General features: G+C 45.2%; 1 long non-coding RNA gene across 2 annotated transcripts in view; it reads left to right on the plus strand.

Moving 5' to 3' along the window:
* The first annotated feature begins 2448 nt into the window (after nt 1-2448).
* Nucleotides 2449-14423, plus strand: part of LOC103878133 — a 30718-nt gene continuing 18743 nt past the window's right edge. For both annotated transcript variants that reach the window (XR_002517455.1, XR_002517454.2), the window contains exons 1-2: nt 2449-3306; nt 14122-14209. This is a non-coding gene — a long non-coding RNA (uncharacterized LOC103878133). The remainder of the gene's footprint in view (nt 3307-14121; nt 14210-14423) is intronic.

Below are 14423 nucleotides of genomic sequence, written 5' to 3' on the forward strand. Positions count from 1 at the left end.
TGAGACAGTCTCACTCTATCCCCCAGGCTGGGGTGCAGTGGTGCCATCTCAGCTCACTCAACCTCCACCTCCCAGGTGCAAGCACTTCTTATGCCTCAGCCTCCTGAACAGCTGAGATTATAGGTGTATACCACTACGCCCAGCTAATTTTTTTTTTTTTTTTTGTATTTTTTGTGGAGATGAGGGTTTGCCATGTTGGCCAGGTTGGTCTTGAACTTCTGGCCTCAAATGATCTTCCCTCTTTGACCTCCCAAAGTGCTGGGATTACAGGCATGAATGATGGTGCCTGGCCTCACTTGGTCATTTTCCTTTTGTAGAAGAAATAAAAGTGATTCTGGCAATTTTTCTAAATCTTAAACACAAGGTTAAATGCTTTGTTTGCTTACTCGGGTTAAATACAAGCAAAGTTAGATCCAATTCCTTGGTGTCCACAGTGCCAAAGTCCAGGGCACTGAAACAGACCCATGTTGGAGGGGCTGAACTCTGGGGGCCCGCCTGTTCTTTCTGATTCTGTTTTAGAGCAAGCCAAATGTGACCATCATCAAATCCCAGAGAACATCAGAGCGAGGGTGTCTGAAGATAAAAATTTACCTAAATGCCTTTCCCACTATGCAATTCTGGGGAATGCTGAGGTTCATAAGAGGAAAGAGGCTTACCTACTTGAGACTTGGGGGCCACTAAGAACACTGGGTCCTCATCCTGGTTGTCTGCACCCTGGATGGGATTACCTCCTTTATAGCTCATGTCTCTTTAAGTGGTAACTGGCCAGTTGCAGATGCATTAGTTAAAAACATATTCTAGCTCTGCTTTCAGAAGACAGAATAAGATGTTCTATAACACTGCCCCAGGGAACAATAGCTGTTTCATTTTCTCGTCACTTGAGTATACCCAACCTAACCTCCATAAGTTTGCTAAATGGATCTGGGGCCTGTCTCATTTTGTTTCCACCTTTTTATCTCCTTCCTCCATGGCTAATGCTGAAATACATTAAAGAGAGTGCCTTCTTTTTACTAGCTCATGGTTTGTGATTTCACTGCATTTCGAATTCAGGGTTGGGTGCAGCGGTTCATGCCTGTAATCCCAGCACTTTGGGAGGCCGAGGTGGGAGGAATGCTTGGATCCAGGAGTTCAAGACCACTCTGGCTACATAGCGAGACCCTGTCTCTAAAAATATTAAAAAATTAGCTGGGTGTGGTGGCAGATGCCTGGAGTCTCAGCTCCTCAGGGGGTCAAGACCACTCTGGGCTACATAGTGAGACCCTGTCTCTATAAAAAGTTAAAAAATTAACTGGGTGTGGTGGTACATGCCTGTAGTCCCAGCTACTTAGGAGGCTGAGGTGGGAGGATCACTTGAGCCTGGGAAATCAAAGCTGCAGTGAGCTGTGATTGTCTCACTGCACTCCAGTCTGGGTGCCACAGCAAGGCTGTGTCTTAAAAAAAAAAAAAAAATTCAGGATGGGTGAGAGATTGAAGGTATTGGCCACAGGCATCAACAGCTGTGAGATGGAAGGGCTCCCCAGGACTGCCTTGAATCCCCTTCCATCAGAGGCCAACTAGATCTTAGAAGGAGCAGTCCAGAGATTCTTGTCCTGTCAGTTCATCGTTTTTTTTGTTTGTTTGTTTGTTTGTTTTTTTTAAATTAAATGATAGCTGTTTTTACTGATGTCCTGTTAGTTTGAATCACATGGGACAATGGTTCCTGTGGGCAGAATGATGGCTTCTAATAAAGGAGATGATGTTGAGATTAAGATTCCTCTGCTGGTTCCTTGGGTCACAGCCTTGCAGCTGAAATCTCACTTCTTTAGAGAACAGCAGAAGTCCCTGCCTCACCTGCTGACAGTGTCCAGGATTGGGATGCCTCTGGTGTCCAGGTTTACAACCACTTCCTTATCTTGTGATCTTTCGAAAAGGAGGAAGATTACTACGTCCAAATTATCGACTTGGAAGGCATTCAGAGTCCTGGGGTTTAGAGTGAGTCTTTAGACAGTCTAAAATCCCACGGTTTTCTCATTGGATTGCCTAGAATCATTTTATGTTCTCTGACCTCAATTTCCCCATTGACAAAACTTAAGTTCATGTAGATATCATCCCAGAAATCAGGGAATGGCTGAACAGAAAGGGCCCTGGCCTCTTGCACAGGCTTGAGGCAGAGCAGCTCTCTTCTGATCATTTTCATAAACAGGATTTGTAAACTCCAATGTGTCAGAGAAACAAAGGGCTTCTATTCAGGGTCTACATTTTTTATTTGGAGACGGAGTCTTGCTCTGTCACCCAGACTGGAGTGCAGTGGTGCAATCTCGGCTCATTGCAATCTCTGCCTCCCAGGTTCAAGCGATTCTCCTGCTTCAGCCTCCTGAGAAGTTGGGATTACAGGCGTGTACCACCACACCTGGCTAAATTTGGTATTTTTAGTAGAAATAGGGTTTTACCATGTTGGCAAGGCTGGTCTCGAACTCCTGACCTCAGATGATCCACCCATGTCGACCTCCCAAAGTGTTGGGATTATTGGTGTGAGCCACTGCACCTGGCAGGGTCTACATTTCTATCAGTTCTGGAAGAGCCAGGATTTTGTCCTTATTAGGTTTGCCATTTCACCTTGTAGAAGGCAGAAGACTAAATCCCAGGAACTTTGGGGGTCGCTTCCTGGTCTGACTTTGGGTGGTTTTGCAAGGTTCACCCCCAGAGAAAGGGAAAGGTCCCATTATCACATGGTGGTGTGAATCGGAAAAAAACAGCAGCAAAAAATAACTCCCACCATCCCCCAACTTTTACTATCTCTGGGGCCTCTTCTGAATCTCTCTGCAGAGAGAGATCAGGGATGCCCCGAAATTGAGATTGTGGTCGAGGACTGAGACCAAGTTGTTCACAGCATGGTTGTATAATGGATGCTCAGTCATATCAGGACTCAGAAGATGTGAAGGGCCCCGCCCTGCGAGCTGTTTGAAGGTCATGATGGCTTCGCAGTGATGGGAAACAAGGCTGGTGTCTCTGTTTGTGGGTTCCCTGCACCAAGGGTACAATTCACTGGGGCCCTTCCCACCATGCCCTGGCCATCTCTCCACCCACCCACCCACCACCTGACTCCTGGAGAATGGGGCGAAACTTTCTTTTATGCTTAATATATTTTTTTTGTCTTCTCCTCTTTTCTGTGTTTTCTTCACGTTTGTTATAAGGGGCCAGTTTGGCATGGGAAATGTGGTAGTGGCCTGAGGCCTTGGGGCTGAAAGAGCCCAGGGTCTGAAATCATCAGAACTGTCTCCAGATGAATTGAATCTGAGCTGGAAAGCAGCCTGTGACTCATCGCGGGTAAGAAGCCGCAGTCTTGTTTATATGATTGTAACCCCCGGCCAAGTGAAAGCGGAATGACCCCTGTCACTTCTTTGGGGTCACACAGCTACTCAGGAGGGTGAGAGGAAATGATGTCTATGAAGCACCTGCTATGGGACAGGCATTTTATCTAAACCTGTCCCATTTAAACCTGACAATACACAGTGAGGGAGGTGTGAGTACCATCCCTGTTTTGTAGATGTGGCTCAAGGAAGATAAATAACACATCTTAGGGGAGAGGTCTCTGGTCGTCACTCTCCCTAGACCAGAGAGAATGAATAATCCCTTGGCACCCTCCTTTGTCAGCCCTTCTGCCTTAGAAAGTGTGTGTTATTGAAGGGAAGGTGTCACGTCCACTCTGCTGTGTGTCTTTAGGAAAATCCCCTTTCTTCTCTGGTCTATTTCTGCTTCTGTAAAATAATGTCTTTGGTATGAGGTCTCTTTGTGCTCAAGGATTCTATGTTTCATGCCCACTTCTTACTGCTCACATTCATTTTCCCTAGCTCCAGAATAGGCCATATCGTTTCCTGGAAAGTTCTGTCCATTCCCATGCTCCCATGGACAACTGAGAGTGAGGAGGGAAGGTGATTGGGATAAGACCTTGATATCGTAGGAAACATGGTGAATGACTTTGAAATGGATCGAAAAGATGACTGGGTGTCTTCCTCAGAAAACGAGGTGTTCCTATGAGGCCTCTGGGCCTTTTGTTGCCTTTGAACTGTTTCAGAACTGTAAGTTGTAGATGACTGAGAGTGATGCAAATGGTTCTTGTCCATAGATATGCAAATACATTTTCTGGTGGTAATACAATTGTCTTACCACATCTCCTGTGGAATAAACCAGTTTTGCATCTTTATTCATTTCAGTACTTCTTGCTTGTGTATATGTGGTTCTTGGAATTATCCTTGCAACTAGATGTGACATCCTACTAGTTCTGTCACAAATTAATGAGCTAAATCATTGATATGCATTTCTTTGATATTTCAGTGAGTGTTATGATTATGCATTCTTTTAGCAATTATCCTTTAACGGTATATAGGTAAGTATAATCCAATTCTATTTGGCATTCTTGGTGGGTAAAGGGTGATGGTGGGGTATATTAACATAAACCTTCCTATATATTTCAGCCTGGAGGCTGCTTTTCTGGCCCAAACCATTTTTCATGACACCGTCCCTCCTGGCAGGTTTCCTATGGCTTCTGTTTATCCTGTGCGCTGTCATCGCTCTAGGATCCTGGAGTTCTCTCTCTGTGTTTCCTGGAGGGGAATCCATTCTCCCCAGCTCTCTACTTCTAAGCGACCCTAGAAGCTTTGCTAGCCTACTACCTACTTCTGTGTTCAGATTTGACCTGTCATCATTTGCGGGGAATAAATACCTACCGTGGGGCAGTGATAAGGGTTCAGCTATGTTGCACGTGTCTGAGGGTACCGACCTGCAGTCATTCTAGGTACTAACTGGAGCCTTGTGCCTACTCCATCTTCATTTATGAGAGTGGGGCTCTCCCAACACATGGCAAGGTGGTGAAATGCTCTACTACTTGAAAATGAAATATGGGCCTAAAGAGCCCAGATTTCCACTGCCCATGGGATTACACTCGAGTTAATCAATCCCATTTTATTTGCATCACAAAGGACAGTTACAGTCAGCTAACACTGGGTTAGGAGAATATCCCAAACCAAAAGGAAGGGGTAGAACAGTCTTCCTCCCTCACTCAGATCCTCTCTTTGACCAAAGGCACAAACTTCTACAACAGCCAACGTTGGGGGAAGCTGACCATCTAGAGTCAAAGTGAAGAGTACAGTTAGAGGTGAAGATCCAACCAGTGCAGGATGTTAGGTGTGTCTACTTCTCGGAGCAGGTGGTGAGACTTGCTGAGGTCTTCAGTGTTGCCTGGAATGATATTCTCTAGGAATTTCCTCACTAGTGCTTTACTGTTTACACAAAGTACTTCCATCCATTCTGACTTGAGCCTACAATGACTCCTTGAGCCAGGCAGGAGAAAGTTGATTATCCTCAACCTTACCCGTGACGGGTGTGAACTTCAGAGAGAGAAGTGACTTGCCCTAGGTGGGTGTGGCAGGGAAAGGACCGGAGCCAGGACATGACAGGCCTGGTGCATCTCATTCTACTCTTCACTTTGACTCTAAACGACCAGCTTCCCCCAACCTTGGGTGTTACAGAAGTTTGTGACTTTGGTCAAGGAGAGGATCTGAGTGAGTGAAGAGAACTCTTTTCTACCCCTTCCTTTCTGTTTGGATATTCTCCTAACCCATTGTTAGCTGATAGTAACTATCCTTTGTGATGAAAATAAAATGGGATTGATTGACTTGAATGTTATCTCATGGGCAGTGGAAGCCCTGGGGATCTCCTAATCTCTTTTTCTCTGGTAGTGACACGAACAGGAGGCAGGAGGGCAGGGTCCCTGGTAAGGGCTCCACCCTCAAGCCTGGACCTATGGCCCTAAAGGAGAACAGGTATTCCTATTTTTGTGCCTGAATGTTGCCTTTCCAAGACCACTCTGGCCCACTCCACCCGCTATCCTATGCCTGTAAGAACTCCAGATCCCAGGCTCCATGAGCAGCAGAGTCATGTGGCAGAGAAGGAGAGAAGTGTCTGAACGTGGTGAGGAGTTTGGCTGGGGACAGTCAGAGAGGGGTTCATCCTGGGACGGTTGAACTCCAGGGGAAGATTGTCTTCCCACTGCATCCCCTTTCCAGCTCCTCATCCCACTGAAAGCCACCTCTGTCACTCAATAAAAACTCCGCATTCATCACCTTTGAAACCGTTTGTGTGACCTGATTCTTCCTGAATACCAGACAAGAATTTGGGGACCCATTGGGTGTGGGAACTCCAAAAGGCTGTCACACTGGCTGTTTGCCCTTGTTGGCAGAGGGCAACTGCTCTATACGATGAGGAAAATGGGCCACTGAGCTGGTAACATGCCCTCTGGGGCTTGGGGGTTGCAGGCACCCCATCCTGGATGGTAGAGCTAAAAGAGCATTGTAATATGCTTGTATGCAACCGTGAGGCCTGCACAGGGCCTGCTCCCACTGGAAAGAATGGCCGGGGGTTCCAGCCTTTGTTTGCTCTGGTTCCTGTACCCATCCACTCACGTGCTCCCTCCTATAAGGGATGGAGCGTGGCAGCCGAGTAAATGAGCCGCCCACTTCACAAAGGGCCCCATGAAGGGGTCAAGGGAATTGTCCCGTTTCAGTAGGATCTGCTAGAATACATATAACTGCAGGTAAATGCATTGATTTACAGTGACTTAAAAATTAGGCATTTACTTCTCTTATATAACAAGGAGTCTGAAGACATATGGCTCAACACTGAATAGAGATTCCAGGAATCTCTCACTCTAGCTGTCTAATAAAGTCATCACTAGCCACAGATGGCTATTTAAATTGAGATGAATTAAAATTAAAGGAAAATGAATTCAGTTCCTCCATCTGTTGCTCCAATGTTGTAGCAACATTACAAGTGGCTAGTGGGTACTGTGCTGGGTCAGTGCAAATGTAGAACATTTCCATTATAGGGGGAAGTGTACTTAACCTCTTTGGATCTTTGTTTTTCCTTCTGTGTGGTGACAGGGTTGGGTGAAGCTGGGATCCACCAACCATGGTCTTCAGGCCAAATTCTGCCCCAGGCTTGTTTGTGTGAGCCCTTGAGCTAAGAGTGTTTTTTTTTTTTTTTTTGTAAAGGGCATAATAAAAATAGAATATTGGACAGAAACTGGATGTGACCCACCAAACCTAATATATTTATAATTTGGCCCTTTAGAGAAAAAGTTGGCCCATGCCTGGATTAGATGTTCTCTGAGGGTTTTTTCCAACTGTCAGAGTCTGCAAGTCTAGGGCCCTGGTAGTCTAGACAATTCAGGGTTTGCTGTTCAAGTTTAGGGCCTTATGGGGCTCATGAGAGTGAAAATCATGGGAGCAGTTTCCCTCATCTCTGGGGTCTCTCCGTTCCCGTATGTAAAGGGAAACCAGAAGGAGCATGACTAACCAGGGACTCGGGCTGGAAGCTGTGAGACGGTGACTTTATCGTAAACCTGCTGATATGGTCTGTGGAAAGAGATTTGCCACAGCAGCTGAGCAGCGGGCACCCACGTCAGAGCCTGGAAACTGGTGCAGAACGTCTGGTTTTCCGGTCACAGAGGGGCGTGCCCATCCAAAGCCGACAGGACAAGCTTTGTGGGAAGCTGATGGGTGCCTGTCTGTGGTCAGGTGCTGGTGGCTCTGACAGTGGTCAGCTGGGCAGCACTGGCACTAGGCCCTGGCTCAGATGGGGTTGGGGAAACCGAGCCATATTTGCTCTTCCATAAGAATACTGCGTCTGGAATGTCACCCTGTGTAGGGGACTTTGTATGAGATTTGACATTCTTGGCTCTTGCTTTGCTCCTCCGGCGATTCCAGGGCTTCTCCTTGGGGTCTGTGAGGACAGCCTTTTACTGCAGGCCTTGGAAGGCATCGAGTCTTCCCTTCTAGTCATCCCCAGTGTGGCCTAGGCCAAGTCACTTCATTTCTCCAAGATATGATTTTCTCAACAGTCAAGTGGTGCTAATGAGTCCTATCTATAGACATCTGGTTGGGTTATTGGGAAAGCAAAAGAGGGTATTGTATGGAAAATCAGATACAAACAGAAAAGAACAGAAAGCCTCAAAGTTCCAGCTGGAGATTTAAAAAAACACTGTTTATTGAGCACTTAATTAGGAATTAGGCACTAGGCCCTTGGATAAACCTTTTACATAGTTTATTCATGTAGCCCTCACCACAATCCTCTAGACACACATCCCTGTTTTTGGGTGAGGAGACCATTTTAACGTATGAGGTACCTTTTTAAAGGGCAGCATTTGGATTCAATCGGGCATGGTGTGATCTCTTGGTCTTGTCCACTTTCCAAGACCTGGAAAGATGACGCATGGCTGGAACTGATATTTTTAGGTCACCGTAAGGATTCCTGCATTGCTCAGTTGGCTTCCTCATTCCCTTCTTGGGAAAGACCAGTATTGCTTTAGAGGTGCTTTGTGTCTCCTGTCCCATAGAATTTTACCTTGGCTCCTGACTAGTCATGTGGAGGATTGTTGCTATGAAAGCTCTTAACTGGAGTATTTCTATTGTTTAGTAACACTAGAGAACAGAAAAAAGACAACTGTTCTTGGGAAGTAAACAGACAAAAAAGATTGTAATCCAAAATGAAATAATAGTAGAAATAACGAAATAGGGTTTAAGATGGGATTCAAATGTTCTGCTTTGGGTAGATTTTGTGCTATTAGAGATTTCCAAATCTTTTTTATTTTATTTTTTTTTTAAACTAGAGATGGGGGTCTTGCTATGTTGACCGGGCTAGTCTTGAACTACTGGCCTTAAGCAGTCCTCCCATACCGGCCTCCCAAAGTGCTAGATTTGCAGACATGAGCCATGGCTCCAGGCCCAAATATTTTGATTTTATCTTACCTCTCCCACTGCTAATTTTCATCTCTTTTCTGCCTGCATCCTGAGTAACTATGGAATGAAAGCATTTTAGAATTACTGTTGTCCAGTCACATCTAAATCGTAATTTTCCTTTTATGGAGTCATGCTACAGAGTTTTCTAACCACTATTATTTCTATCGCCTTAGTTGAATATTACAGAAACATTCTGAGGTCTGGATAGTATTTAAATCTATTTTCCAGACCAGGCATGGTGGCTCACTCCTGTATTCCCAGCACTTTGGGAGGCCGATCACCTGAGGTCAGGAGTTCGAGACCAGCCTGGTCAAAATGGTGAAACTGTACTAAAAAATACAAAATGTACTAAAAAATACATCTGTACTAAAAAAAAACAAAAATTAGCCAGGCATGATGGTGCGCACCTGTAGTTCCAGTTACTTGCGAGGCTGAGGCAGGAGAATCGCTTGAACCTGGGGGGCAGAGGTTGCAATGAGCCGAGATCACGCCATTGCACTCCAACCTGAGCAACAAGAGCAAAACTCTGTCTGAAAAGAAAATAAAATCTATTGTCTGGAAGAAGGAATGGGGGCTCAGGGAGGTTAAATGACTTGCTTAGAACCATGTAACGACTCCCCAGCAGAGGCCAGTTTTCCAAGACTGGCCACACCTAGCTGCCCCTCTGGGGAGGGCAGCCTACCCCGATTTCATGGTATATGATATTAACAGTGGCAACCACCACAAACATTGGCTGACTTTATGTTTAATCGCTTCTTTTTTAAACGTCATAAACACCAGCAAAATAGGTATTGATTGTCACTGCAGTCTCACAGATGAGGAAACTAAGACTTACAGGGGCCCACACTTTGCCCAAGTTCACTCAGCCAGTTGGAGGCAGGATCTGAGCCCAGCTCTGCCTGCTCTGGGACCTACATGCTTGCCCACTGTTTTCTGTGCTGTCATTGGCACAGCCAGGGAAAATTTAGGTGATGGGGAAGGGAGGGCATAGGGTATGTTGGCTTCTAAATTCATTGGAATTTTTTTTTTTTTTGAGATGGAGTCTCACTCTGTTGCCAGGCTGGAGTGCAGTGGCGTGATCTTGGCTCACTGCAATCTCTGCCTCCTAGGTTCAAGCGATTCTCCTGCCTCAGCCTCCTGAGTAGCTGGGATTACAGGCACGTGCCACCACATCCAGCTAATTTTTGTATTTTTAGTAGAGATGGGGTTTCACTATGTTGACCGGGCTGGTCTCGATCTCCTGACCTTGTGATCTGCCTCTCTCAGCCTCCCAAAGTGCTGGGATTACAGGCATGAGCCACCATGCCTGGCCAAATCCAGGAATTTTATATGGCCAGGGAGTGAGTCTGGTGTAGGACTTACATGCAAGTTTGGTGATCAAGACACACACAGTGTGTGTTTAGATCTCTGTCATCACGAAATGAATATGTATTAAGGTAGCTAAAAGGATGGTCTACAAACAGCAGGCAAGTAGGGTCAGTCTGGGCAGGTAGTATGTTTGTGCATGCATCAGTATCTTCTTTCCCCTGCTTTTTTCTTTTTTTCTTAAGCTCAGCATGGAGTTAAAAACATTTATTAATCACCTCCTATATACCCTGAGCTCACTACAAGATACATATTTATTATCTCCATTTTAAAGCAGAGGAAATGGAGGCTAGAGATATACAGTGACTTGGCCAAGCTTGCATGGTTGGAAGGGGCAGAGCTAGGATTTACACCTAGGTCTCTTTGGTACTGAGACACTCCACCTGCTGCCTTTATCTGCCTTTTCATTCAGGCTATGGCTACTTTTCTTTTAAGTAGCCCCTGCTGCCATATTTCTAAGCTGACTTTTCCCCAAACCCAGCTCTGAGGAAGTCCATGCTGGACCCAGGCACAAGAAAACTCAATTTCCAGAGGCTAGGATGCTGCTCTTGGGTATAAGCTCTTCTTGGGTCAGTGAGTTCCTGCTTTCTCGTCCTCTTTCCCGTACTAGCATCTTGTATGACTAGAGTAGGCTTTCTCCAAGAAGACTAGTGTTAGTAATGTCTAACAAATGAACAGCTCTTCATACTCACATTCATCCTCCATCTGGACTGCAAAGGCTCAAACACTTCATAGCTGTTGCCCTCTTCCAGGTGGGTTCCTGGGTTCTGGTATAAGCTCTGCATCTTATAAGCGTCTGGTATATGCATCTGGTATAAGCATCTTTGTATGACCTCGACTCTGCAGCTTCCCTTTTCCGGACCTCAGCTTTCCCACTTGCAGATGGATGGGATCCTTGGAGAGCTTCTAAGGGAACAAGCTGAGGCCTCTTTGGCTTCTGCGTAAATTTCTAAGGTCTTACTTAGTCTTTTACATTTTGCTCTGTTAAAAGACTATTTAGTTTCAAAAAAACACCCCAAAAAAACCAACTCTTTCTCTCTTAAACCTTTTTTGGCAGAGGGCATATTTCCTTGTTATAGTGTGACCTGCGCCCAAATATAATTGATTATTCTCTTCTCCACCCCTAAGAAATGGGGAAGATGAATTTAGCTTTAGAGCGATTACTCCTAATCCAGTACAATATTTCCCTACCATGCCCATGAGCTGAGCTCCTCACAGTACATCAGAATGAAGATAACACACGTTTTCCACTCAGGGGACCGTATCTGTTTCTGTGATCAACCTCATCCCTCCGCCCTCACAGAGCACTCAATTCTTGGACAATTTCGAGAGCTTGCTTTAGGAAAAAACCCATTTTCCACTTGACAGCAGAGCTTTCTTTTTGAATCAGCTTTGGATGCTTCAGCCCAGGGAAATAGATTGCTCCCTTTGCTTTACCAAATTGTTTTTCTTTTTCCCTTTGCATATTTTTTTCACGGGCATCCCTGTACCCGTCGCTACCCTACCCTCACCTTTGTGCTAACTGGAAGCATTGACCTAAGATGGTACACGAGACATCAAACAAGGAATTGTGTCCTTCCAGGCTGCAAAGAGAGCTGGAAGGTCAGAGGTCTTTGATTCCATTCCTGGCCATTTTGTCCCTTATGACTGCACAGTATCTCCCAGCCAGGATGAGGATGTTTTCCTTATCTCCTCTAAAGTATCAGTGATCAGCTGCCCCTCCCCTATGCCTGCCCGAGCTTTGGGGGTTTGCAGAGAAGCCTGAAGGTCTACTTTTTGTCCTTGGGAGGGTGTCCCCTTGAGGCAGGTAGATTTGATTGAAAAAAGTGCCAAGTTGACCAAGAATGGTCTGCTGAGACTGCACTGAAATTGCTAATATGCTGTCTGCCCCCCACCAAGCCTGGGGCCACCAGCTCTTCCTGATTTGTGCTAACCCCTGGGGCTTTGCAGATCAAAAATAAATTTGGTTATTTGGTCCTTTGGAGGTTACAAGATAGTCTGGAAAAATACCACTTTCATTATGTCTCTGCTTTCTCAAAAATACTCAGTTGTTCCTCATAATACTTTTCTATTCTTGTGGAACAAATTATTCCCAAACCTAGAAGCTTAACATAACAATAAACATTTAGTATTTTACACAATTTCTGTGGACCGGGAATCTGGGACCAGGTGAGCTGGGTGGCTCTGACCTCAAGAAAGAATAACCTCACACTTCAGCAGAGGAGGCAGATTTGTTAATAAATGTGATAGCTATGACTTATCTTACCAGCTTTGGGGATAGACATGGTCAGAAAAAATTATTAGGAAACATATTTTGAAAGCAATAAGGCATAAAGAATAATGTAAGGTGGGTATACCCAACCGATCCTAAGAAACAAATAATTTCCAATATGATAGAACCTCCTGTGCATCCCTTTCCTGTCACATCGTCCTCTGTGCCACCTCCTTACTCAATAAGTAGCCAATTCCCTGAATGAGCTTTTTATCATTCCTGGTCATTTTACTTATACTTTTACTGCACTGGCAAAAGTGTATCCTTAAGCCATGTAAAGCATTGTTTTGCAGGTTTTTGAACTACATTAATTATGTCATACTATATATATGACATAATTTTTATGCAATTTGCCTTTTTAAATCTACTATGATGTTTTACATATGAGTATCCTTGTTTATCCATTTTTTATGCTATATAGTATTTCACTATGTGGAAATACCATAATTTATCAATTCATTCTCTTGTTGACAGATACTTGGTTTACTTATCATTTCTTTCAAATTAATTGCATTTGCTTATCATTTCCTTCAAATTAATTGCAGAAGCACTCCCTGTCCCAATTAGCAGGAAGTTTCCATCTCATCCGTGAGGATCCAACTTCCCACTTCCCCCCTCCCCCCATCCTCCACCAAGATGTCCAGGAGTCTCAGGGACTTTCCTAGGTTGAAGAGATCAGTTCTGCTCAAGAGTTGAAGCAGTCTATGGCTGCTCTTGTTTCTGGATAGTAACATTGTGTCACTGCTCATAATTTGCTCTACAAGGTCCTTTGCATCCTTATTCCCTGACATGGTGTCTCTGTTAGAAGAAGAGCTGAGTTTTCTGAGTGTGAATCAAAGAGCAGTAACCCAGAGTCTGAGTGTAGGGCACTGCTGATCCCGTGCAGGGCACAGTTATTAAGGGGTTGTTCCAGCAGGGCACAGAGACAGAAATTCCTTGACCAGTGCCCCATCCGTGTGGAGAACACTGCTCCAGACAAACCCATCAAAAACTGATCAATAACTGTTTGAACCCTGTGAGATTAGAATGCTGTTGCTGAGGTCTGTAGAAGGACTGCCTTTGGTGGGTCTGTGGGAGGAGTTTTATTTTATTTATTTATTTATTTATTTATTTATTTATTTTTGAGATGGAGTTTCATTCTCGTTGCCCAGGCTGGAGTACAATGGTGCAATCTCGGCTCACTGCAACCTGGGAGGACCTTTATTTTTCAATAACATTTTCTTTGTACTTTAGTTTCCTCATCTGTAAAGAGCGTTACCCCATGTGATGAAGAAAACTATTGTTACTGATGGTTTAGCTAGAAGCAACCTCAGCTAGTAGGGGCCCCTAGCTCCTATATGCGCTCCCTCCTCCTTCCCCAGGGAAGTAATTCTTTTTTTTTTTTTTTTGAGATGGAGTCTCTTGCTCTGTCGCCCAGGCTGGAGTGCAGTGGCGCGATCTCAGCTCACTGCAAGCTCCGCCTGCCAGGTTCACACCATTCTCCTGCCTCAGCCTCCCGTGTAGCTGGGACTACAGGTGCCCACCACCACGCCCAGCTAATTTTTTTTGTATTTTTTAGTAGAGATGGGTTTTCACTGTGTTATCCAGGATGGTCTCGATCTCCTGACCTCATGATCCACCTGCCTTGGCCTCCCAAAGTGCTGGGATTACAGGCGTGAGCCACCGCGCCCGGCCCCCTGGGCAGTAATTCTTGCTGGGTTTCCCTGACAGGTGACTGCTCAGCCCAGATGTCTCCAATGGAAGGCACAGCCAAAACACTGCTCTTGGAACAAGAAGTGGAGCTTCAGGTTCTCCATCTGTAAGTTCAGGGAAAACTACCTCTGTCTCCCCACAGAACGGTTTCAAAGGTGAAATGAGACAATGAACTTGAAAGTGCTTGAGAAAGTGGAGTGGGTAGAGTGGGGGTGAGGCTCTCATTATCTTTGGAGGTAGCACATCCTGTTGTTGGACAACTCTGATTTTACAAACATTTGAGTCAGGCCCTGATGTCCACAGCCCTCTGAAGCTCTGCT

This window comes from Papio anubis, chromosome 13, assembly GCF_008728515.1.
Source record: "Papio anubis isolate 15944 chromosome 13, Panubis1.0, whole genome shotgun sequence".
NCBI lineage: Eukaryota > Metazoa > Chordata > Mammalia > Primates > Cercopithecidae > Papio > Papio anubis.